This window comes from Ceratotherium simum, unplaced genomic scaffold (genome assembly GCF_057802395.1).
Source record: "Ceratotherium simum simum isolate JZ-2026a unplaced genomic scaffold, ASM5780239v1 HiC_scaffold_46, whole genome shotgun sequence".
NCBI classification, from domain to species: Eukaryota; Metazoa; Chordata; class Mammalia; order Perissodactyla; family Rhinocerotidae; genus Ceratotherium; species Ceratotherium simum.
The window spans coordinates 269,504-293,320 of NW_028261262.1; the positions used below are offsets into that span (position 1 = coordinate 269,504).

General features: G+C 46.4%; 2 long non-coding RNA genes and 1 pseudogene across 5 annotated transcripts; all 3 read left to right on the top strand.

Moving 5' to 3' along the window:
- Positions 1 to 410: 410 nt before the first annotated feature.
- On the top strand, positions 411 to 12,507 carry LOC147911223 (uncharacterized). 4 transcript variants are annotated; one of them, XR_015551401.1, is made up of 4 exons: positions 411 to 509; positions 3,730 to 3,844; positions 4,340 to 4,513; positions 12,037 to 12,507. It is a non-coding gene; the product is annotated as an uncharacterized LOC147911223 (long non-coding RNA). The 4 variants fall into 4 exon arrangements; XR_015551400.1 differs by lacking the exon at positions 411 to 509 and adding an exon at positions 787 to 852; XR_015551403.1 differs by lacking the exon at positions 411 to 509 and adding an exon at positions 787 to 852 and having other exon boundaries at positions 4,345 to 4,513.
- On the top strand, positions 6,172 to 6,656 carry LOC147911224 (10 kDa heat shock protein, mitochondrial pseudogene; annotated as a pseudogene).
- A 1,753-nt stretch (positions 12,508 to 14,260) lies between the features above and the next one.
- LOC147911225 (uncharacterized) lies at positions 14,261 to 15,462 on the top strand. The gene is made up of 3 exons (XR_015551404.1): positions 14,261 to 14,418; positions 14,616 to 14,697; positions 15,305 to 15,462. It is a non-coding gene; the product is annotated as an uncharacterized LOC147911225 (long non-coding RNA).
- Positions 15,463 to 23,817: the final 8,355 nt, after the last annotated feature.

Below are 23,817 nucleotides of genomic sequence, written 5' to 3' on the forward strand. Positions count from 1 at the left end.
TTGAGAAACTGTCTCAGGTTTTGCTTTTTTGAGACACTAGGACTGGAGCCAAGATTAAGTTACTCAGAAAGTGACAAAATCACAATTTGGAGAGATCATGATTAACTCCCTACCTTCGAGGAAGCTGAAGTGTACTTCGTGGCAAAGAATAACAACCCGGTGTTAGGAGGGACAGAAGGCGGATGAGCCTTGATGGAGCAGAAGCGGCCGGGGCGGGAGCGCTCTAGAGCGTTGCTCTGGGTGAACTCGCTATCCGGGGCAGCCTCGAACATCCTGAGGTTCTGCGGCCAGTCGTCAACCAGCCTTGTCGCCTGGCCGGGCTCAGGCGTCTGGCAGTTCCCGCCTCCGTCTGTGCCACACCCGGGCCGCCGTGAAGCTCGGAAGCGTGAGCTGAGCGGCGCTGACGGGCGCTCTGGGAAGAACCCGGCAAGGCTTCAAAGGGTTTCCTTTCGCTTGGTCTACAGACCTGAAGAATGAGACTGCGAGTTTCCAAGGAAACGGATGCACGGGTTAAGTCGTGGTTTCAAAATCTCAAAACGGAGAAGACTTTTCCTTTAAACCCTGCGGTCTGCTCCCGTCCTTCGCTCTTCAAGCGTTCGCCTCCTGGCCATGAAATACTTTGCGTTGGTTTTTATTGCGGAGGCTTTCCTCGGGGCCCAGGGTGCGCGCCCCCTAACCTCGCGCCGGGATTGGTTGCTTGGTTTCTGCTCTGGCGGGTGATTGGGTGCTGGGAGTCGAGGGGGCGGGAGGCGGGAATTCGTCCAGGAGAGCGCGGGCGCGAGGCCTGGAGAGAGCGGAGGAGGGAGCGGGTGAGGCGCCGGAGTCCGCGCTTGGCCAGGGAGTGGCAGCCCGGTGAGGAGGCGAGAGGGTTGGGGCCTCGCCTCTCTGCCAGGCTCCGCCGTGTGTGCTCGCGGATACCGTTTCATTTTCTCCCGGGACTCGGAGCCCAGGCAGCGCTGCCTCGGTTTTCCTCAGAACAGGCAGCTGTCTCTCGTGGGGCGGCGCGCAGCCTGCCCGAAGGGAGCCTTCTGCTCTCGCCTGGCCGCCGTGCGGGCCGTCGGGGTGACCGCGTCCCCGGGCCTCGGGGGTCTGAGCACGCGGAGGCCGGAGGGAGCCTGTCCCGACCCCCGGGGAGAGGGCCCGGGCCCCCTGGGCCCCCCGCTGACTCGTGGCGGCGGGGACGACGGCGGGAGGGGGATGGGGGCTCGTCCTTTATCCCCTGGGGGATTGCGGCGACTGCGGGCGGGATGGATTTCTAGGCTGTATCTGAGGAACTAGCCAGCGTTGCGTTATTGGCTGGGGTGAAGGGATTAGAGTCCACCAAATCTCTTCTCAAGAGTTGCACAGATAGAATCACAGAATATTAGAACCGGGAAATACCTCAGAATAGTGGTTCTTAGCTTGTTTTGGAACACATAGGCTAGGGGTCAGGGTATAATTGGCTTCATAAGCTGTTGAGTTGCTCTTTTAGCCATCCCTCCATCCCCAGGTCGAATTCGCCGTTTTTTTTCACTATTGCAAGGAAGTCCTCAGTTGATAACAGTGCATATCAGTCTCCCCTCTGTTTTCAGTTATTTTATTAGGATATAGCTCTGGGAATGAGAAATCCACGGACATTCTCTTCAGAGAAATGCAGTCATGTACCAAGACTTCTGCACGCAACAGCAAGAGATCACAGTCTCTGACTTCCGTCTCTGGATCCTAGATTAAGCATAGGTGGTTTAGAAGAGGTGGGGATTAAAGTAGATCACCTCCTCTGTGTCAAGTACTGGAGTTTAGGCACGTTCTACCCATTACCTTACTTAATTCTTATCTCAATGCCTGGCTAATTTTCGTCAAAACTCTATCGGGTAGATAATCTTATCTCCATTGCACAGATGAAGAAACAGACTGAGGTTCAGTGATTCACACAGTGGGACTCACACTTAGGCTTGCTTTACTCCAAAGCCCATCTTCTTTTCATTATACCCTTCTGACCTTTAAATCAGAATTATCAAGCACCTACTGTGTGCCAAGGCATTTTCTCCCTTACAACAGTTTTTCAATTAGGGATTATTACAAATAAGGATCTTAGTCTAGAGAAGTGAAGACATGATCAAGGAAACACATCTGAGTTGTGGGAACCTGATCTAGAACTTGTACTTCTACCTCCTGGTCCACAGTTTTGGCAGAGTAGGGATACAAATCCGGATTTGTCAGATTCCGAGACATGTTCTCAACCACTGTGATGGTTAAGACTAGGAAATTCTTTTACTTGCATTTGTTTTGTTTATACATTTAGGAATCCCCTTTTTATTTCTAGACTTCTGTCCTAGTCTAGTTGGGTATCTGGTTTTCTTTGAATGGCATTGTTTCAGTCTTGATTTTCATTTCTGCTGCAGTTAGGAATCTAAGTAAACAAGAAAGCATGACTCTTCAATATGGTCTGAATGTACAGTTGGTGGGGTGAAGATGAACTTTCCTTGTAAAGCTTGTCCATCATAGCTTGCTATAATGAATTCTGAAAGTATTTTTCAGCAGTTAAGTATTCATTAAGATAAAGATGCTGATAATTCATAACATATACTGAATCTGTGACTACATTCATTTTCTCAGATAGTAAATGGATTGAAAATATTTGCTGGGTTCATGGAAGAACATGTAACCTTTTGAAAAATAATCCTGATCGCTATGAATTGTATATGGTTAGGAGGCAAAGGAGAATATTCTGAAAACTATTCTCAGCTCATTTGGAACTTCTATTTACTTTAAGGAATTACTACTTTCTACAAAGTATTTACTGTCTTTTACACAGAATACTATATTTCTCACCATATTTTTTGAGATGTTTCAATGATATAGAAAATTAATAGACAAATGAGTAAGCCAACTTTCCAGAGTTGTTCCATCTTAATATTTTGCCATATTTACTTTATACCTTGTTTGCAAGTAACATTACTAGTATGCTGAATTTATTCTTTTTCTTTCCTAGACGTGTTGTTATACTTTTGTTACATATGTATGTATCTGTAAACAATATAGAGCATTACTCTACCTGTTTTTAAACTTTGTACAATGATATGATACTGTACCTATATTTGTTCAGAAGTGTTTTTAGTTGCTTAACATTATTTTTAAGAAGTAGCCTTAGTGATTGTTAATCTATTTTAATTGCTGTGTAGTATTGCATTGCATGAATATACCAGAATTTTTTATCCATTTTCCTTTCGACAGACATTTAAGTTGTTTACATTCTTTTGCAATTCTAAACAATGCTGCTATGAACTTTCTTATGTATGTTTCCTTATGTTCCTGTGGGAAAGGTTTTGGATATATACATAGGACTGGACTTCCTGGTGTTGGGTATCTTCAACTTTGCTAGAAATTGTTAATTTCTGTCCAAAGTGGTTGTAGCGATTTACACTCTCTCTAGCAGTATCCTCCATTAAGTTGTCTTCAAAGGTATTAGTGTACTCTAGTTTTACAGAAATGACGGTGCTTGCATCATTAAGGCACAAATTGCTTTGTTCATTTCTTTTATGCCTATATGCTTTTAAGTCCAACATAATTTTAGGGAGAAAGATAAAGGAATAAGGTCTAGATTGAACGAAATACTAATTCTCCCTTCTGCTATTGCTATGTTCCCTCAAGTACAACCTTACTTCTTGTTGTGTTTGTACTTGTGATGGAGACAGACCCTAATGAAGTAAATTGTTTACTGATTTTTTTTTATTGTTTTTGTGTCAATAGATTGTCCGAGGATTAAAAAGTAAGCAGCATTGTTTGTTGGAGAGCCCTACAGAAAGTGGGAAAAGCTTAGTCTTACTTTGTGCTGCTTTATCGTGGCAACAGTCTCTTCTTCGTGGTAAGTATTTGGTTGATATATTCACCTTGATTATTGGGACTTGAAAAAAATATAATAAAGTACTTTTTATCCAGAATGATTCATTTAAAGAAATAGCAGTAACTAAGAATATACTTTTGGTCTTTCTTTTAATCCTCCCTGCTCGATATTTTAATAAGTCTCAATATAAACGAATACTCAAGTGGTTGTGCCTTTATTACATTATTAATCTTTGACTATTATCTTTTTGTAAGTTATGCAAATTGATGACAACTTCTCTATAAATGTCTCTGACATCATAAGTGTTTCTCTCCTGTCCTAATTGGATGCTACAGATAGGGTGACCAACTTGTCCAGATTTGCCAGGTACTTTCCCAGGTTTAGCACTGAAAGTCTTACAGCCTGGGAAACCTCCCAATCCTGGGCAAATTCGAGTGGTTGCTCACTGTAGCTGGAGAAGATGATTAATGTTTGTTTAATTAGAAATATTATGAATAGAGGTTCTTTCACTTTGAGGGAAGCCAGCGGATGAAAGCTTAAGCGAAAAAGCTGAAGTGCCGTTGTCACGTCGTTGTACGTGCCACTCAAAGAGTGTTACAAACGATGGCGAGGGCCGAGGAGCTTCACGTCATTTCAGCAGTCCAAGTACACCACCTTCTGAAAGAAATGGCACTTCATCAACTTGTCAAGGTAGGTTATATTTTTGCCTGGGTCTGTTGGTATGTGTAATAGGAACCTTCATTACTGTTGTTATGAGACCTCATTTGATAAATTTGATGAGCATAATTCATTAGGTACCTCCATCTAATTTCTCTGGAATTATTTTTAGATAACACAAGAGTGGTCAGAAATCCTTGGACTACTTTATTCTTGGCTTGGCTTTTAATTGATTTGGACATTTTGCTAGCTTAAATCATTTTTTGAAGCAAGCAAGGCAAAATAAATGATATTCAGAAATTGATGTTATTTGTAGGCAGGATTGTTAATTATAAGTTAGAATTTTAGAAAACATTGATTTGTATTGTAAGACAAAATCTAGTTAGCCTCATTCATTCTTGATAAGTTTGCATGAACTTCTGAAGCCAGTATCCTGCATGAGGATGAGATATGTTTTAGGTATGATCCTTGAATAGATCTAATTAGATTTATTTAAGTGAAATATATTAAGAATAACATAAGACTCTTAATTTTTAAAAAATATTTCTCTGGCTTTGACTATATGGAAAAGATTGGTCGTTATTTGCCTAAGCCAGAAACCTAGGAGACATCCTGTACACATTGCTCTGCCTTATTTCTCCGTGAAAATCTCTATCTCCATTGACAACTCCCTGGTCCAAACTACCATCTCTTGTTTAGAGCATGCAATAACTTCTTTTCCTGCTTTCACTCATGCCATTCTTTAACTAATCACTGGCAGGGAGAAAAGAGGTGGCCATGACTGACTTAAGTCTCAACGTATCCACTTCCTAAAATCAAGAATGGAGTCATCTTCCTCTAAAGCACATGACTATGTGTGGAGGAGGGTGGCTGCTGGAACCCAAGTGTGATTCTGTTAGGAGTGAGGAAGAGGAGATGGAATAGTTACTGGAGAGGTGACCAATAGTGTTGTCTACACTGTTTTGACCCTTAGCCCTTTTGACTTTCTTTCCATTCCTTCAAAGGGTCATGCTTTCTTCTGCCTCAGAGCCTTTGCTTGTGTTAGTGTCTCTTCTGAGGAAAGTTACATCTTCAACTTGTTATCCTCCTCTTCCATTAGGTATCGCTTAAATTTCACTTCCTTGAGGGAGCCATGCTGACCTTTCCGTTAGATCAGATTTGGTTTCCCTGTTATTTTGTGTCATCTCACTGTTTGTCTCCTTCACAGCACTTGTCTGTGAAGTTTTTATTATCCATGTGTCTGTGTGCATCTTTTATTGATCTCTGCTTCCCCTAGCAGACTGTGTTCTCCATGAGGTCAGGAACCATGTCAGTTTGCTTACCATTGTAACCCTGGAACCTGGCAGAGTGCTTGGCGTATAGTAGGTGCTAGATAACTATTTGTTGTGTGAATGAATGGAGTTGATTTTGAGCTAATTATAGAAACTCTGGTTTATAATATTTATATACAACCTGTATTTTTTTTAGAAAAGCTTTATTGAAACATACTTGACAAATCAATCTGCATTTATTTAAATGGTACGCTTTGGGGTCCTCACGTCAGGGCCTGCGCAGGGCCCTCCTGGCGAATCGCGGCACGCGCTGCCTCGCCGCCCCCTCGCGCGGGGAGGGGCGGGGGCCCGGGGCGAGCGCGCCTGCGCGCAGGGTGCCTTGTCCCAAGTTCACGTGTCTCGAGGGTGGGACTGCGGGTCTCTGCTTGCAACGGCGGCGCTAGAGCGGAGCGTGGGCTGCGGCAGCCGGAGTCATGGCAGGACAGGGATTTAGAAAGTCTCTTCCCCTCTTTGACCGAGTTTTGGTTGAAAGGAGTGCAGCCGAAACTGTAACCAAAGGAGGCATTATGCTTCCAGAAAAATCTCAAGGAAAAGTATTGCAAGCAGCAGTAGTAGCTGTTGCATTGGGCTCTAAAGGAAAGAGTGGAGAGATTCAACCAGTTAGTGTGAAAGTGGGAGATAAAGTTCTTCTCCTAGAGTACGGAGGCACCAAAGTAGCTCTAGACGACAAGGATTATTTCTTATTTAGAGATGGTGACATTCTTGGAAAGTATGTAGACTGAAATGAATCACTATTGAAATGGCATCACGTGAAGCTGCCCATTCCACTGAAGTACTGAAATCTTTCATCATGTAAATAATTTCCATGTCTCTCTTTTATAATAAACTAATGATATCCAAACTAATGACATCCCGTGTCTCTAAAATTTAGTTTCACTGTACTGATATAAACATTTCCAAATAAAAATATAGAAATGAAAAAATATAAAATAAAATAAATGGTACGCTTTGATAAGTTACGGCCTCCACCATAAGGTGTACCTCCATGAAACTTTCAGTCAGCGTCAAGATAGTGAACATATCCATTACCTTCAAAAGTTTTCTCATGCACCTTTGTTATCCCTCCTTCCCACCCCTCTGTGACTTTCTCTCCCCAAACAACCACTGATTTGCTTTCTATCACTATAGATTAGTTTGCATTTTCTAGAGTTTATATAAATGGAATCAGACAATTCGTACACCAGTTTTGTCTAGCTTCTGTCACTTAACATAATTCTTTTGAAATTCATCCATGTTGTGTGTGTCAACAGTTTGTTCCTTTGTGTTGCTGAGTAAGGTTCTGTTCTATGGATATACTACAAATTGTTTATCCAGTCACGTGTTGATGTATATGTGAGTTGTTTCTAGTTTTGGGCTATTACAAATAAAGCTGCTATGAACATTTGTATGTAAGTCTTTGTTATGGACATGTGCTTTCCTTTTTATGGGCAAATACATAAGAGTAGAATGAGTGGATCACTTATGTTTAACTCTTTAAGAAACTTCCAAACTGTTACCCAAAGTGTTTATACATTATACCATTTTACATTCCCACCAGCAGTGTCGGAGAGTTCCCATTTCTCTACATCTTTGCTTACACTTGGTATGGTCAGTCTTGTCTGCCATTCTAATAGGCATGTAGTGTGGTATCTCATTGTGGTTTTAATTTGCATTTCCCTGATGACTTATGATGTTGAGCGTCTTTTCATGTGCTTATGAGCCATCTGTATATCTTCTCTGATAAAATGTCTTTTTGAAACTTTTGCCTATTTTTTTTCTTATTATTAAGCTTTGAGAGTTATTTATATATTTTGAATACAAGTGTTTTTCTATCAAATATAGTTTTAGGTTTTACTGTTAGGTCTAAAATCCATTTCGAGTTATTTTTGGTATATGGTGTGAGGTATGGATCCAAGTTCATTTATTTTGCCTATGGATATCTCATTGTTCAGCACCATTTATTGAAAAGGCTATCCTTTATCACTGCATTGCCTTTGTTCCTTGGTAAAAAATCAGTTGTCAATATATACACAACTTGCATTTTAGCATCATTGTGAGTTTAGGCTGTTTAGAATAGTCTCTTGAAGCATCAGATGCGATAAATCAGGGTTGGATTCTTTCCATTTTTAAGCAAATTCTTTAGTAAGATATAAGCTAAATACAGAAAAACATACAAATCCTAGGTGTATAGCTTGATGAATTTTCACAAAGTAAACACACTCGTGTATCTACCACCTAGATAAAAATAGGATATTACCAACACCCTACAGCCCCTTCTTATGCTCTTTTCTAGTCACTATCCTTTCTCTCCACAGGTATTGGCTATCCTCCCTTCTGTCACCATTGATGAGTTTTGCCTCTTTATAGAAATGGAGTGATATCTGTACTCTCGAGTCTGCGTACTTTTGCTTAACATTGTATTTTGGGGATTCATTTGTGTTGTTGCATATAGTAGTAGTTATTGTTGTGGTATATTATTTACTTCTATGAACATATCACAGTTTATTAATCTGTTCTGCAGTTATTAGACATTTGGATGGTTTCTACATTAGGTTTTTAATGCTTTTATGAACATTCTTGTTCATTCTTTTGCAAATAGGTAAGTATTTTCTGTTGGATATATCCCTAGGAATGGCATTGCTGGTCATAGTGTATGGATATGTTCAGCTATAGTAGAGACTGCCAACATTTTCCCAAGTGGTTGAACCAATTTATGCAACCCCTTCCCTACATCCAGTAGTATATGGGAATTACGTTGTTCAGCATTCTTGTTAACACTTGATATGTCCAGTCTTCTAAAATTTTAGCCATTCTGGTGCATGGATGGTGTTCTCGTGAGTTTGAATTGGTATTTCTCTGGTGACTAATGAGGTTGAGCATCTTTTTATATGTTTATTGGTCATTTGAATATTCCTTTTAGTGAATTGCCTATTTAGATTGCCCATATTTCTATTGGGTTGTTTCTTACTGATTTCTATGAGTTTCTTTTTTTTTTTTAAATATCTTCTGGATATGTCTTGTTTCTTTATAACTTTGTATTTTAAAGACTTAACCCCTCCAATAAGCTTCCTGCAAATGTCCCTGCTATAGAGAAGAGGAAGATAAGCCTTTTGGTCTATGCAAATAATATGATTTTTTTTTTAATGAATTGGGGTAAATCTCATTTGGCACATGGCAGTTCAGTTTTTCTAAAACTAAATTATTGTTTTTGGTAGACGTTCCCTGGCCTTTAATGGGCCCATGCAAATTTGCCCCTTGATTTATTTGGGACAGGGTTTCTCAAAAGTGGCACTATTAAAATTTGAATGGGATAATTCTTTGTTGTGGCAGCTGTCCTGTGCACTGTGGGATGCTTAGCAGCATCTCCCAGGCCTCAACCCACTAGAGGCCAGTAGTACCTACCCCCCACTTTGTGACAACCAAAAATGTTTCCAGACGTTGCTGAATGTCCCTGGGGTGGGAGGTGGGGGTGTTAAAATTGCCCCGGTCGAGAAACACTGATCTAGATTTGTTTTGTGGGTATTTTACAGTTTTCCAGGAAATTACAGAGCTCAAAATTACGTGTCTTTTCTAAAATACATATGGAAATACAAAGGACTAAGAATAGCCAAGATATTTTTTAAGCAGCAGGTCAAGGTGAGAAGACTTGATCTATGAGATATCCTGATTTATTATATATAAAGCTATAGTAACTAAAGCACTTTGGTATTAGCACAGTGTTAGACCAGTGGAAAACAGTAGAGAACCCAAATCCAGTTCCACGTGTATCCAGAAACTTGATTTCTTTTAATAGAAGTGCTCTTACAGAGCAGAGGGCAAAGGAGGGGCGTTTCTTTAAGTGGTCCTGGGACTATTAGATATCAGTATGGAAAAAATTCAAATTGGAACCCTACTTTACTCCATACACAAAAATCCATTCCAGGTAGATTAAAGACCTAGGCATGAAAGGCAAAACTATTAAGATGTTAGAATATAGTGGTTTTCAAATGATGTTCTTAAGAGTCTTAGAAAAAACATGGCTTGTAGTGGGAAGGGGACAGTGGATCAGGGAAGTTCTAGGTCTTGCGTGCTCTTTTGGAAATTTTAAACGCTATTTCCTAAAAAACTGTAGTCCTCCTCAGAAAAGGCTTGAAAACCCGTGCTGTGTGGCATAGATAGCCTTCTGTGTTTGTGCAGACTCAAACTTTTTTTTTTTTTTGAAAATAGTATTGGACTTGCTTATAGGGCTTTCTCCCCTAGTAGTCTGTAAATCCTTCAAGGCCAGGGACTGGTTTTTTTTCATTGTTTTTCCATGGGTCTTTAATTGTATGGACTCAATAAAATAAATGCTTGTTAAATGAATTCAAGAACTGGGAGTGGAGGGAATGTATAGAGAAGAGCAGAGAGGAAGGAAGGTACTTTGAAGAACACTCTCATTTACAGAAAGGGAGAAACCAATGTATTGGAATAGTTAAGAACCGTGTTACAGATATTAAAGAAAAAGCAAATGCATTTATTCTGTTGCAAGAATACAGAGTGTTATGTTTGGCTGTATACCTAGAGGTTATGCTTATGGATTTTAGAATCAGACAGCAGGAGTCAGTCATATCTAGGCTCTGCCTCTTACTAGCTAAACAATATTGGGCATGAACTTGACTTCTTTAAAACCTAGTATTCGCACTTATAAAATGGGAATAATATTATTCGGTGATTTAAGAGGTCGTTGATGACCTTGAGATAGAGCTTTCTGGATTGTGGGATTAAAAGCTAGATTATAGGAGCTTAATTCTACTATATTGTTAAGCCTAAAGAACATTGAGAAGCTTAGTAGGAAACAAACATTGAGACACTGTAAAGAACGATTTTTATAGAAATGAAATACATTTTCTTGAGAGAATCTTACAGTTATATTTTTTAAGCCACGTTATTGGGAGTGGTCTACAAAAGCATAAAGCTACAATTGGACTTTCCTGTTGAAAGTATATTTCTCAAAATGTTTGCTATCTCTTTGTTAAGGTAAACTGAGTGGTAAAGTGCTTTTAAACATGTTGAGCATTTCATGTTTTAAAGTATGTTATGAAATTTTTAGAAATAAATCATACACCTTAATTCCAATTTTTTTCTAGAAAAATTTCCTGGAGCAACCCCTGATGGCCTAGCGGTTAAAGTTTGGCACGCTCCGCTTTGGACTCCCAGGTTCAGTTCCCAGGCGCGAACCACACCACTCGTCTCTCATTGACTATGCTGTGGCAGTGGTTCGTGTAGAAGAACTAGAAGGATTTACACGTAGAATATAGAACTATGTAGTGGGGCTTTGGGAAGGGAGAAAGAAGAGAGGCAGATTGGCAACAGATGTTAGCTCAGGGCAAATCTTTCCAAGCAGGGAAAAAAAAAGAAAAAGAAAAATTGCCTAAGTGTAAGTTATTTATACTCATATTTTATGACTTCTTATATAAGACTCTCCTGAAAAAAACTATACTGGCTGCAAAGCTATCTGCCAATAAACAGGTATCCATATGGAGAGATGAAAATGGTGATTTTCAAGTAGAGAAGAATTCAACCCTTATAAACTACACAGTAGGTAAACAGAATTTGTTGGCAGTGAAATATTCCCATTAGTTCTAGTAGAACAAGGTAGCCAAGCATCAATCAAGATTTCAGTGGTGCTTGTAGAGAGTAGTTGGGTCATGTCACAGACGTAAATTGTAAATTATTGTAACTTCATTTTATATAGTTACTCATTACAAAGGAGTTTATTATTATACTAGATTATTGAGGCTAACATCATTAAAATGAAACTGCATGGTGCTTTCTTATATAAGAGGAATTTGACAGTAAACTATTTACTTAAGGCATATACTGATAGTATAGCTACTTTGTACTTTTAATTCTTCTGTTGTTTTGATCTAATAATGGCATTTTGGGGGGTCAAAATACCTTTTTTTAGAAACCTTGATACAAGCATATGCTGTCTTCAAAATCTTACTTCAAATAAAGCAATAGAGGCAAGTTGGAAGTAAAAGCATGGAATACATAAACAAAATAATAAGGGAATTATGGTGCCAGTTATCAATGGATTGCCCCTGTGTAACAACATCAGAGTGTTGCCCTCTATTGTCTGTTCTGCAATAATGGAGCTGCACCCAGTAGACATTTCTCTTTTGCACCTGGCAGGGGTTCAGCTTTTGTCAGAGAAGGTTTAGGACAAAGGGCCTTCCATCCTAATTCCAGGGTGCTTCCATTCTTTTCTTTTTCTTTCTCCTGCAGTACAACCAGCAGTGGCACAATTCAGGGGTGTCTACATGGACTCACCCACAGTGGGTGATCCACAGTGGATTCAGTGGATCCCCTTGGATGGCTTAATAAGGAGAATGAGTGGCACCGCTGTAAGTGGAATCCCAGTGAATCCAGTAGGCATCCCAGCCTCAGCCTACCTGCCCCTGGGAGGGGACAGGGCTTTCCTGTTTGCCAGTCTCAGCCTGCTGTTCCCTACCTGCTGAGCTCTGCCCTGACCAAGGACTGGTACTGGCCTTGGGAAACATGACAATCTTCTCCACCCTCCCTGTGCTGCAATCATTCCTTCTCCAACAAGGCCTGAAGGCAGCCTTGGCGAGGGGGTCCTCTCCCAAATTTGTTTCTTTCTTAACTACTCTACTGTAATTCTGGGCTATTCTCTATAGTTCCCTTTAAAGGTTTATGGTTAATTGTTCATTATATAAACTGTCCCTGCTCAATCTATTGGTTGGTTTTCGTGTCCTGATTGAACACTGATTCTTATCATTATATATTATTTTATAGGGTGTTAGTGCTAAGGGGAAAAATGAAAGGGGAACAAGTTGGATAGGGAGTGTCAGGACAAGAGGATAGTTTATATTTTAAATGACATGGTCAATACAGCCTCACCAAGATGACATTTGAACACAGAATTAAAGATAGTGAAGAAGATGAGGCATGAAATCATCATGTGGAAGAGGATTCCAAGTGGAAGGAACACAGAGTACAAGTCTACAGGTGGGAGAGTGCCTGGCATGTACCAGGAGCATAATGGAGGGCAGAGGGACTGGAGCAAATGGTACAGGGGATGACTGGCCAAAGATGATGTCAGAGAGAGTGTGCGACCAACTGTATTGGGCTTGAGGTCCATCATAAGGACTTGAACTTTCCCTCTGAGAGAAATGGAGAGCCCCTTGAGAGATTTCACAATGTCAGGGTGTGACATCTTGTTTTAAAGGGTCACTCAAATTGGTGCATTGAGGATAGATTGCGGGTCAAATATAGAGGCAGAGAAACCAGTTAGAAGGATACAGCGATAATCCAGGCCAGAACAATGGTGCAATGTGGTCCACCCAGCCATCAGGGAGTAACAGGGTGTGGACTTACATACCCACCGCAAGCAAAGAAAAAACTAGTCCAAATACCTGATATGATTATTTCGCTAATGATCAGTCTACATATGCAGTGGGTGAAAGTCCACAAGGCCAGGGAAAAGCAACCTTCATGTAAAGAAAAATTCTAAGGAACTGTAAGTCACACCACCTGCAACAACCACAGATTCTAGAATTATTTGAGATGCCAAGACAATGAGGAGGGAATAATCTTTTCAACAAGTAGTGCTGGGACAGGTGGATATCCACATGTGAAAGAATAAAGGTGAACCCCTACCTCACACCATATCCAAAAATGTTACATCTTCTTACCATCAAAGATGTAAATGTAAGACCTAAAACTATAAAACTCTTGGAAGAAAACATGGCCCTGGATTAGGCAATGTTTTTGTAATTGTGGCACCCAACACATAAGCAACCAAAGGGAAAACAGATCAATTAAACTTCATGAAAAGTAAAACTTGAGTGTGTTGAAAGACACGATCAAGAAAGCGAAAAGACGACTCACAGAAGGGGAGAATATGTTTACAGATCTTTACGTATCTGATAAAGGTCTACTATTGAGAATATATAATACATTCTCCCCTCTCAACAATAAAATACAAATAGCACAATGAAAAATGGGCAATGCGTTTGGATAGGCATTTCTCCACAAGAAATACTTGCCTGCCTGGTGCTGTGCTGTCCCTGCCTGAGGCTGCAGTTCCTGTGCTGGCCATCAGGTGGCAGCCTCCTGTGTCAGTGGTGCCCACTGAGCTTTGCTGGAGCCATTTGGGGAAAGGAGGAGTCATGCAGAAGTCATGCTGACCCTCCGCCTGCCTCAGGACCCACTTGCACTTCCTATTACTAGTGTTCCTCTTCACCGACTGAGTGGAGCAAAAGCAGGAAGGAGGGATCCAAGATGCCCCTATTTGTTCATTCGGCAGCTATGTGCCAAGCCATCACCCTGGGCCGGGAGCCCTGGTGGGCCCAAGGGTGGTGCTGAAATCTACCCAGTGGTCCCTGCCCACCAGGAGCTCAGTCTGGAGGCAGATGGACAAAAGCACAAAATCAGAGACACGTGAAAGAGGAGAGCATGAACTGGAATGAAAATAAAGATTGTCCTGCAGGGAGGGCTGGGGTCTCACTGGGTAGGAGGGTCTGAAAGGCCTGACTGAGGTGACATTTGCTGTGACCAGAATGACATGAGGACCCAGCGCTGCACTCACCTGTGATCAGCGTGCCAGGGAGAAGGCACTGCTGGTGTGGAGACACCCAGGCAGAAGTGAGTTTGGCCAGAGGAGGTTAGAGAGCTGGGCACTGTGGCTGCAGAGAGCCTGGAGGGGAGAGGAGGGAGAAGGGCAGGCCAGACCTGGGAACTGGGAGATGGTGTGAGGTGTCTCCTCCTCTCTGACAACACTGCTCCCCACCCTGCATCTGTAAACCGCAAATATTCACTCTCTCTCCATCTCTGTGGACCAGGAATCCTGCACAACTGAGCTGGAGCCTCTGCTCATGACGACCTCCAGGTTGGGGCTGTGGCCTCCACTGAGGCTGGACCAGGGTGAGATGTGCTGTCAAGCTTACTCCTGTGGGCTCGGTCAGGATCAGCTTCACTGAGAGCCTGGCTCCTTTCTGTCTGTTGGCCAGGGCACTCCCTTGGTTTTCTTCTGCGTGGGCCTCTGCATAGGGGAGCTCAGGACGTCCATGTATGTCCCCAGGTCCAGGGGTTAGACAGACTGAGAGAGGGGAACAAGGGGAGAGGGAAGAGGGAACACAAGAGAGCGAGTGAGAGAGAATGACAGCCTCGGTGATGGAATCTGGGAAGGGTCGTCCTGTCACTTGTGCTGGGTCTGCTGGTCAGAAGCCAGTCCCTAAGCAGTCAGTGGCCCACAGGGACGTATAGAACAGGCAGGGAGATCATTCCTGCAGGGGCACGCTGACCTTGACTCGAGTGTCCTGGTGGCGAAAGGCTCCCTTCCTACCTGGGCTGATCCTGCGTTGAGCTCAGATCCTCCTCCTTGGGAGTGTTGCTCATCGCGGCCCGGGTGTGCTCTCCCGGGTTCCCTAGGCTCCTGTCCCCTCCAGGAGGGAGATGTACACTGAGGGGGCTGAGGCCAGAGCAAGCAGGGACAACTCCACCATCCCAGCTCATTTGCTTCCTTCCCCAGGAGGGCCGACTCCTCAGGAGCCTCTCCTCACTGCTCACCATCTTCTCTGCTCTGAGAGCACCTCGTTTCAGCCTCTGAAGAAGACCTGGGGAGAAGTTTCCAGGTGGGAAGGCCTCTCTCCATGGGAGCCCCAGAGTGGACAGGGACCTTCGACAGGGCTGGGCATTGTCCTTTCAGTCAACTTGGACTTCCTGGGAGGCAGCAACCCCTGGGGGCAGGGCCTAGGCTGGTGGCAGGTCTCTAAGCATCCCCACAATGCCCATCTTCCTGGTCTCACCTGATTGAGCACAGGCCTGCACAAGCACACAACCTTTCAGACCCCCTGGGGTTATGTGCAGCCCATCAAGGCCGCTGTGTCTGTCTCATTGTGTGGTTGTCTGTCTCACCTTCCTGGCTGATTCGCTGCTCTGTTCTAGATCCAACCTCAGGCGGCTACAAAGTTGACCTTCCACGTCAGCTTGCCACTGAGATGGCTACTGTTTCCAGAAATGCTTAGGGGCCGGGCTTTGCCCACACATGGCGACATCAAGTGGGCAACCTCTGACAGTGAAGCCACCCCCATTCAGGCTTGCGCCGCTCACAGGGCCGTCACACTGAGGGGGTGGGGACGGGACCTGCCCTGGGCAAAAACACCACGACTCTCACTGTTCTTCCCTTAGCTTCAAATGCTCCTCAGTTGGTTGTATGTCTTTGGTCTCTTCCCAGAGGTTGTTTTCTGACAGCACGTCCGGTGTGATCATGGCTTTCCGGGAAGAGGATTGGCTGAATTCCTCACTCAACCATTCGGTGCGTCCTGCCGACCCACGCCGATCACTTGCTGAAGGCGCAGTCTTTCAGCAATCTGAGGACCCAAGATTGTGAGTCTGTGTCCTGGAGGGATTTTGAGAAGAGCTGGTGGGATGGCAGTATTGCAAAGCATAAAGTCTTGCTTCCAGAAAGCTCTCTGGGATCCTCATCATCTTGCTGTTTTGGAGTCAAAGCCCTGAGATCTTTAAAAAGCCAGCAATGTTAGAACATGGGCAGGACAAACAAAAGTCTCTGGGCTCCAACACCAACTAAAATATTCTGAATTTCTAGTAACCTGAGACGAGTGGAAAGGAGTTGGGGGTGTGGAGTGGAGGGGCGGTTTGGGCCAACTACGCATCTGGGAGGAGAAATGCCATGCAGAGCAGCCTTTCTGGGGGCATAAGTGTGGGACATGTGTGCAGACCCCCGCTGCAGACATTGCTGCTGCTGCCCTTCAGTTCCCTCAGCCCACTTGAGTCCCTGCACTCCCTGGGAGCCAGTCCCCAGCAGGCCCACAGTGTCCCCCTGGAGCACCTGCATCCACTCTCTGCCTGAGGGCTCTCTCCTGCACCGGGAGCTTCCTCTCCTGCAAGCCTGTGCCAGCCTGTAGCACAGAAGCCTTCATGACCCGGGGTAAACCCTCCACCCACGGGGACAGAGCCAGTCCGGGTGGGATCTCGTCTCCCAACAGGACTAGGATGGATGCTCACCTCAGTGCTCCCTCGTCAGGCCCCGCACTGGCTCTCCTCCTCCAGGCTCCCTTCCCCATGGCCTCCCTCGGGCCTCCTCCATCACCTGCAAACAAACCACTTGCCCTATATCCTTGTCTGCTTTGGGGGCCCAAACCCTGCCGAGGCATCACGCTGGCTGTGACTTGGAGCAGGTTGTCCAGCCTTCTCGACTTGAGCTTCCTCACCTGTAAGATGGGGACAAAAGACCTGCCTCCCACAGTCGTCAGAGGAGACACAGCGTGGGAAGATGCAAACCGCTGCAAAGAAGGATGCCAGGTGATCACCCAGTGAAAACACCAACCTTGCCAAAGAAACAGGAGCTCGTGAGGCTGATGGAGGAATGCGGGCAGCCTGTCCAAACAACGTGGAGAGTCACTGACGAGTGTGGCCGTGCAGGGTAGGCCCCCGAACAGTGGAAGAGCCATTCGACAAGGAGGGTGACAGGACAGAGGCTTCCAAGGAGAAAGATTTAAGTGTTGGAGGATCACAGAGGCCTTAGGAAAATCATGAGGCCCTGGAACATGTTTACTGAAATGCTATTATTGGCCGGAAGAATGTGTTACAAATACCCAGTCCACTCTGGATTACTTCTCATTGGTTGTAGGAATGAGTGCACACTTGTGATTAGAACCCACATTTTGTTAAATGTAGGATATCTTTATTTTTCTTAACTTTTAATTATTTTTTTTTGTCGATGAAGTGCCAAGCATGGGTTTTCTCCGTTCTTTTCTTTGCATGGGTGGCCTCTACTTTCAGAAGTGGATTCCTGGTGCTCATCACCCCTGCTAACCCGAGGGACAGCCCTCTTTCAGGTCACACAGTGGATTTGAGCTCCAGGTGGGCAGGGACCACGTGGGGTCATACTCACTGGTGAAGTTACAGTGCTCGGCCCATGGCAGGGACCAGAACGTATTGAATGAGTGAGTGAAACAATGAACGAATGCATGAATGAGTACATGAGTGCAGGAGTGAGTGAGTGAAGGAATGAGTGAAGGAATGACTGGGTGAATGAAGCAATAAGTGAGTAAACCACAGAAGCTGGATCCACACAGGAGGAGACTTTATCTGTGGCAGGCTCACAGGGGGTCACAGCACAAGCCCTGGACGGTGGCATGGAGCATGTCCAGCTGTCCTCCCAGCGCTGAGCCTCCGTCACCTGCAACACAGTGTGGTCCTGGATCTTCTTCAGCTCCTCCTCAAACAATGCTGAATGTTCCCGGGAGCAGGGCAGCAGGAAGGGAACCTGAGGAGGGACTTCCCAGACCCTGCGCCCTGGAGGACCACTGTGACAGCCTGGCAGGGGGCTCTTAACACGCTCCGGGCACCAGGCTAGAGATGCTCAAGCAATTCCTCAGGGAAGTCTCCCAACAGCCCATCAGGAGGCCAAGTTATTTCCTCATTGTACAGATGGGGAAACTGAGGCTGAGAGCCTCACCTGCATCACCAGCTAGAAAGAGGCTGAGCAGGGACTAGGACCCCTGTTTCTCTGACTTTGGATCATTGCAAACCACTGTCCTGCACTGTGGCCTCCTTGGGCTCAGGTGTCCTGGCCTCCCTGGGGCCTGCACCCTTCTGGCCTCCAGCCATCACTGAACTAAAGGGACAGGGCCACTCCGTCTGCCTGGGGCTGGGTATGGTGGCCGGGGAATGGCCAGCTGTGGGCGCTGTGGGCTCTCCCAGTACCAAGGACCAGCCTATCCCCCCGCAGAGTGAGGTCTCTCTGGGCATCAGGACCAAAAGTTCTCAGAACTTTAGGGAAAAGAGGTCCCTCTCTCAGCATGGGGGAGCCCTTCTCAGGCAGGCCCAAGGGGTCTAAGAGGCACTGGGTTCAAATCCCGGCTCTGCCACTCTGCAGGGCACAGAGGGGGCAAGTCTCTTTGAGCCTCAGTTTCCTCATCAGTGAAATGAAGACAATAATTGCTCCTCCCCCAAGGAGTTGTGGGGAGGATTCAAGGAGATAGCTCAAGAGGAGAACAGAGGCCCCGGTAAGTGCTCATCACCGTGAGCTGTTCCTGCTGATGTCACCCCACTCAGAGCCCCCTGGGGCCCTTCGCCTCTGCCCACTCTGATCTCCCACCAGGCATGCCCTACTCGCTCTGACTCCGCTGTTCCTCTGGAATGCCTTTCTCCACCCCATCTCGTCCCACGGCAGTCAGCCAGCCAGGTGGGGATCCAGGACCCAGCCCCATCTCTCCTCTCTTGATTCCTCTTCATTAGAGCTAGCAGCTGTTGAGATCTGAGAAGGTGCAGGGCACTCCAGGTGCAGCCTCAGCGAACTTGTCTGACACCACCATGAAAGGTCGGCTGCCACCCCACTTCACAGGTGAGGAAACCGAGGCTCCAATGGCAGTGCCTCTCCGAGGTCACCAAGGCTCTCTCCCTCATCCCCACTGAGCAGGGCCCCTCCATCGCAGAGGCTGAATGTGCTGGATATGTGGGCTGGGGCTGGCACAGTGCCTGAGGCAGCCATCACTCCTGGAAAACCCTGAGGTGTGCTTTGGGCACGATGACCTTCTCCAAAGCCTCTAGCCCTGTGCTCTGACCTTCTGGCACCTTCTATGACACCTCCACTCTGTCTTGTAAAAGTCACTTCTGCTCACACAAGCTCAAGTGGGTCCTGCTGTTGCAACTGAGAACTCCCCCTGGAGGGAGCATGTTCAAGGAGGTCCCTGTGACTCACTGCACTGACCTAGATGTACTTTCCTGACTGAGGATGGGGCTCTGTGCTTGGAGGGAGAGGGAGCAGGCAGGAGTGTCCAGACCCTCATCATCATCTGTCCTGGATGGCAGGCCAGGCTGCTCAGCTCAGGTGAGTTAGGGAGCAGGAGGGGCATGGGCAAGGCCAAAGCGGGGTCAGGTGTGTTAGGGGCGGGGCCAGGGGTGAGGGGAGTGGTAGGGACAGAAGCAACAGGAGCAAGGCCTTCCAGCTGGGCAGGTCACCCCAGGTACCTTCATCCCCTGCATCCTAGCTGCTCCTCCTTCTCCCTCCCTCCCTCAGGTCTCTGCTTCAGGGTCTCTGGACTCCCTGTTCCCAAACAAGATCACAGGGTAGAAGGAGACCTTGGGTGTCAGAGACTGTGACCAACACCTTAACATCACGTTTACATTATGAGCCAGAATCTCCGCCTCTAGGGATCGGTCCTAAAGAAGTAGAGATTTATGGATGCAGGTGTTCCTTTCAGCACGATGACGGGAGTGAAAAATCAGAAATGATCCGTGTTGCCCAGCAGAGGCTCTTAGGCAATTCTGAGGCCGACGCAGAGGAGGAAGAGGATTGACTGGCCAGGGTCCAGCCCTGGGGAAATTAGGTTCCAGAAGAGCACACCCCCTGCAGTCCTTTCCACACGATAGCCGCAAGTGCACACCCACACACATTTGCACATAGACATACCCATGTGCATACAGAGGCACACAGCTGAATGGGCACATGCACACACGTGCACACACACGTGCATACAAAGGCAAAGGACTGAAACGGTGAACACTGCCTGTTAAGGGCACTCCTCAGTTTCCACTTAATTCTTAATTCCCTTAGAATTCACTCTTTTACTGTCATTAACGTACATTGTCTTTGTAATAAAAACCTTTACAAAGAAAAACTAAATAATGTACTTCAGTCCAAAGACGAGTGATAAATGGATAACATTAACATGTGATTTTAATCTTGTTAGCATTATAAGAGGAATAGAGGCACATTCTATCAAGTTGAAACATCACACAGGCCTCTAAAGGAGAAGAGAAGCGAGTGGCAATTCCCATCCCCAGAGGTGAACCCCATGGATGATTTGGTACGTATCTCTCTGGCTCTGTCTCTCTCTTTCTCTGTCTGTCTCTGTCTCTCTCTCACACACAGATTCATGTTCCTAGATGCATGTCTCCCGGCTGATATCACATATTAGTGGTCTTACAGATGGGACGGATGGATCCCATCGCCTCGCCATGGACAGTAGCGTTCCTTCCAATTGCTTGCTATTGCAACCAGTGCTGTGATGAATAGTCTGGAAAATACATCTTTGAAAAGTTGGGCAGGAATTTCTGTGGGATGAAGTCCTGGGATCAGTACCGCCATCACAGGCGTGCCCCTTGGGACTGCGATGGGTCCTGCAGGTTGGTCTCCAGAGAGGAGTGTCCTTTCACACTTGTCTCTAGGGGTCTACTGGGGCCTCTGCTTCCTCACATTGTCACCAGGTCTGGTTGTCACCACACTGGAACCCAGCCCGTCTGATGGGGCCCAGTGCCCTCTCCACAGTGTCTCCATGTGCACGTCTCCTCCTCGGGGAGCTCACGCATCTCTGACACATGCTGCCCCTGTGTATCACCTCTCGTTGGCTTTGAATGTGTTTGCTCTTTATCTCTTTTTAAAACTCTGACTTTTGAGCGTTTTTTTGGACCACAAGGATGCGTAACCTTTCCCTGGCCTTGTGTCATGAGGAATACATTCCGGTTTGTGGTTTGTCTTTCCAGCTTTCTACCCTTTCTTGTTTTTGTTTAGGCCGCAGGAAGAGCAACGCATTTCGTGTGTGGCTTCTGGCTCTGGTGTCCCACTTAGAACAGCAGTCTGTACCCCAAGATTATGCACATATTCACCAAAAGGGCTTTCTTTGATACATCAAATCTAGACTCCATCTGGGATTTTCCTATCAAATTAGAGAAATTCTATTTCAAATAAAAACAGAAAAGGAAAACCTATCAGGCCGTGCGAAAATAAATGGGCAGAAAACACATGGCCACCTATGGCATGATTTCACTTATAGGAAACATCCTGAACAGATTTAAAAAAAAAAAAGGAAACAGTGACAGAAAACAGATTAGGGGTTGCCAGGGCCTGAGGGAGAAAGTGGGAGTGAGTGCTTTTAGAACAGGGTGTTCTTTTGGAGAATGAAATATTCTAAACCCATACAGTGGTGATGGCTGCACAGCATTGTGAATGTACTTAATGCTCATGAAGTGTACAATTTAAAATGAAAAACATTAAACTGTTAAAAGATGAAAGTGAAATTTATTTTAAATAATCAAGATATAAACAATAAAAACAAATCCATGAAAGAAACCAAGAAATAGAGAAACACAATTAGGAGGATGGGGAGGGAAATTTGTGGTAAGGGAGTAGGTGGAACAGGTGGGACTGGAGGTGCTAATGAGGGAGGGTCCTGAGCCAGCTCTCCCAGGCCGCAGAGATTGGCCTCAGCTACCTCCCTGTCTCCTGCAGGAGCCTGTGCAGGGGATGGCTCTCCCTGCTCGGAGGCTGGGGCCTCAGCTGCCTCTCGTTCTCCTCCCTGAGCCTGTGCAGGGGATGGCTCTCCCTGCACAGAGGCTGGGCCCTCAGCTGCCTCCTGTTCTCCTGCAGGAGCCTGTGCAGGGGATGGCTCTCCCTGCACAGAGGCTGGGGCCTCAGCTGCCTCCTGTTCTCCTGCCGGAGAGAGTGCAGGGTATGGCTCTCCCTGCACAGAAGCTGAGGCCTCAGCTGCCTCTTGGAGTCCTGCAGGAGTCTGTGCAGGAGCTGTCTGTCCCAGCACGGAGGCAGGGATCTCAGCTGCCTCCTCATCTCCTGCAGGAGGCTGTGCAGGGGATGGCTCTCCCTGCACAGAGGTTTGGGCCTCTTCTGCCTCCTGGTATCCTACAGGAGACTGTGCAGGGGATGGCGCTCCCTGCACGGAGGCTGGGGCCTCAGCTGCCTCCTGGGCTGCTGCAGGACATGGTGGATATGATGGTTCTCCCGGGATTGAAGCTGTGTCTTCTGGTGGCTCTGAGGTTTTTATCACTGTCACTGCAGACCGTCTCCCGGTAGCTGCTGATCCAGTCCTGTGGGACACCGGCGCCTCCATCGGGGAGATGGATGGAATATCCCCTTCCGCCAGCTCCACGCTGATCTTCTTCGTGGAGCTCTGCAAAGACAGTGACTGGCTCCGTCCCAGAGGCATCAGAGCCCTGCCCAGCTGTCCTTGCTGCTGCTTCTGCCCTCTGGACCTAATTCTCCCAGATCAGGCACACACCTGTGTCTGCACATTATTCCACCCCTGAGGAAAGACCTACACCTCAGGGGCTTGGGATAAACCTCAGGCAGAAGGGCACCACCCCGCACTCCACATCCCACCCAGCCGGCCTTGACCTGGGCTTTGAACCTGACCGACCCTCCAAGGCTTCTAACACCTCTCCGACTGCTCCTGCTCACAGTGGTCTACCCACATGAACCCGCCCTTCCAGGCACACATGGGGAGGGGATGTAGGGCTGCCCAGATGGGACCACAGTGGTAGCCTGGTTTGGAATGGCCTTCCCTGGGCCTCCCAGTGTTACCTTTCCGTCCCTCCGGGTAAACGACCAGAGCCGTTGGCCGTGAGAGGGGCACCAGCATCTGCATCGGTCTTTGGGGGCTTTCCTGGGGCTCCGGCCCCTGGTCATCGGGAAGCAGCAACTAAACATGTTGCTCCTTCTAGACAAGTGCTAGAGAAGTGAGCTCGCTTGGGGGCTGTGTTTAGGATGCGGGTGCCTAGTTACCAGGGTTCCAAGTTCTGTTGGGCTCTGTGAGGTCACTTCCTGGGATCCCCTTACCTAAGCTTCCTCCTCACACAAGACCTTCCTAAGGGCCCCCCGGGCTGCTGACTGCTCACTCTCCATCTCCATACCCTGTCCAGACACAGTCACACCGACACAGTCCACCCCACAGCCTCTGGGGAGGTCTGGACGCAACCGGGGCCGCAGCTTTGAGGACACAGAGTTGAATTCAGTCCCGCTCCTGCTTCTTGCCAGTGATGTCTCCCTGGACAACCCTGCGCCTCTCAGGACCTCCCCTCTCAGGGTCTCTCCTGTGTTCATGTCCTTATCTGTGTAGTGAGGGTCATTCTAGCATCTATTTCCTAGGGATGTCATCAGGTGTATAGACCTAGAGATCCCTTCAGAGTCTGTGAATCCCGTGGGCTGCTCCCACACGTAGCTCCTGCACAGACTTGGCAGTGCAAGGATTACAGAATTGGCTGGCTGTGGCAGAGAATACAACG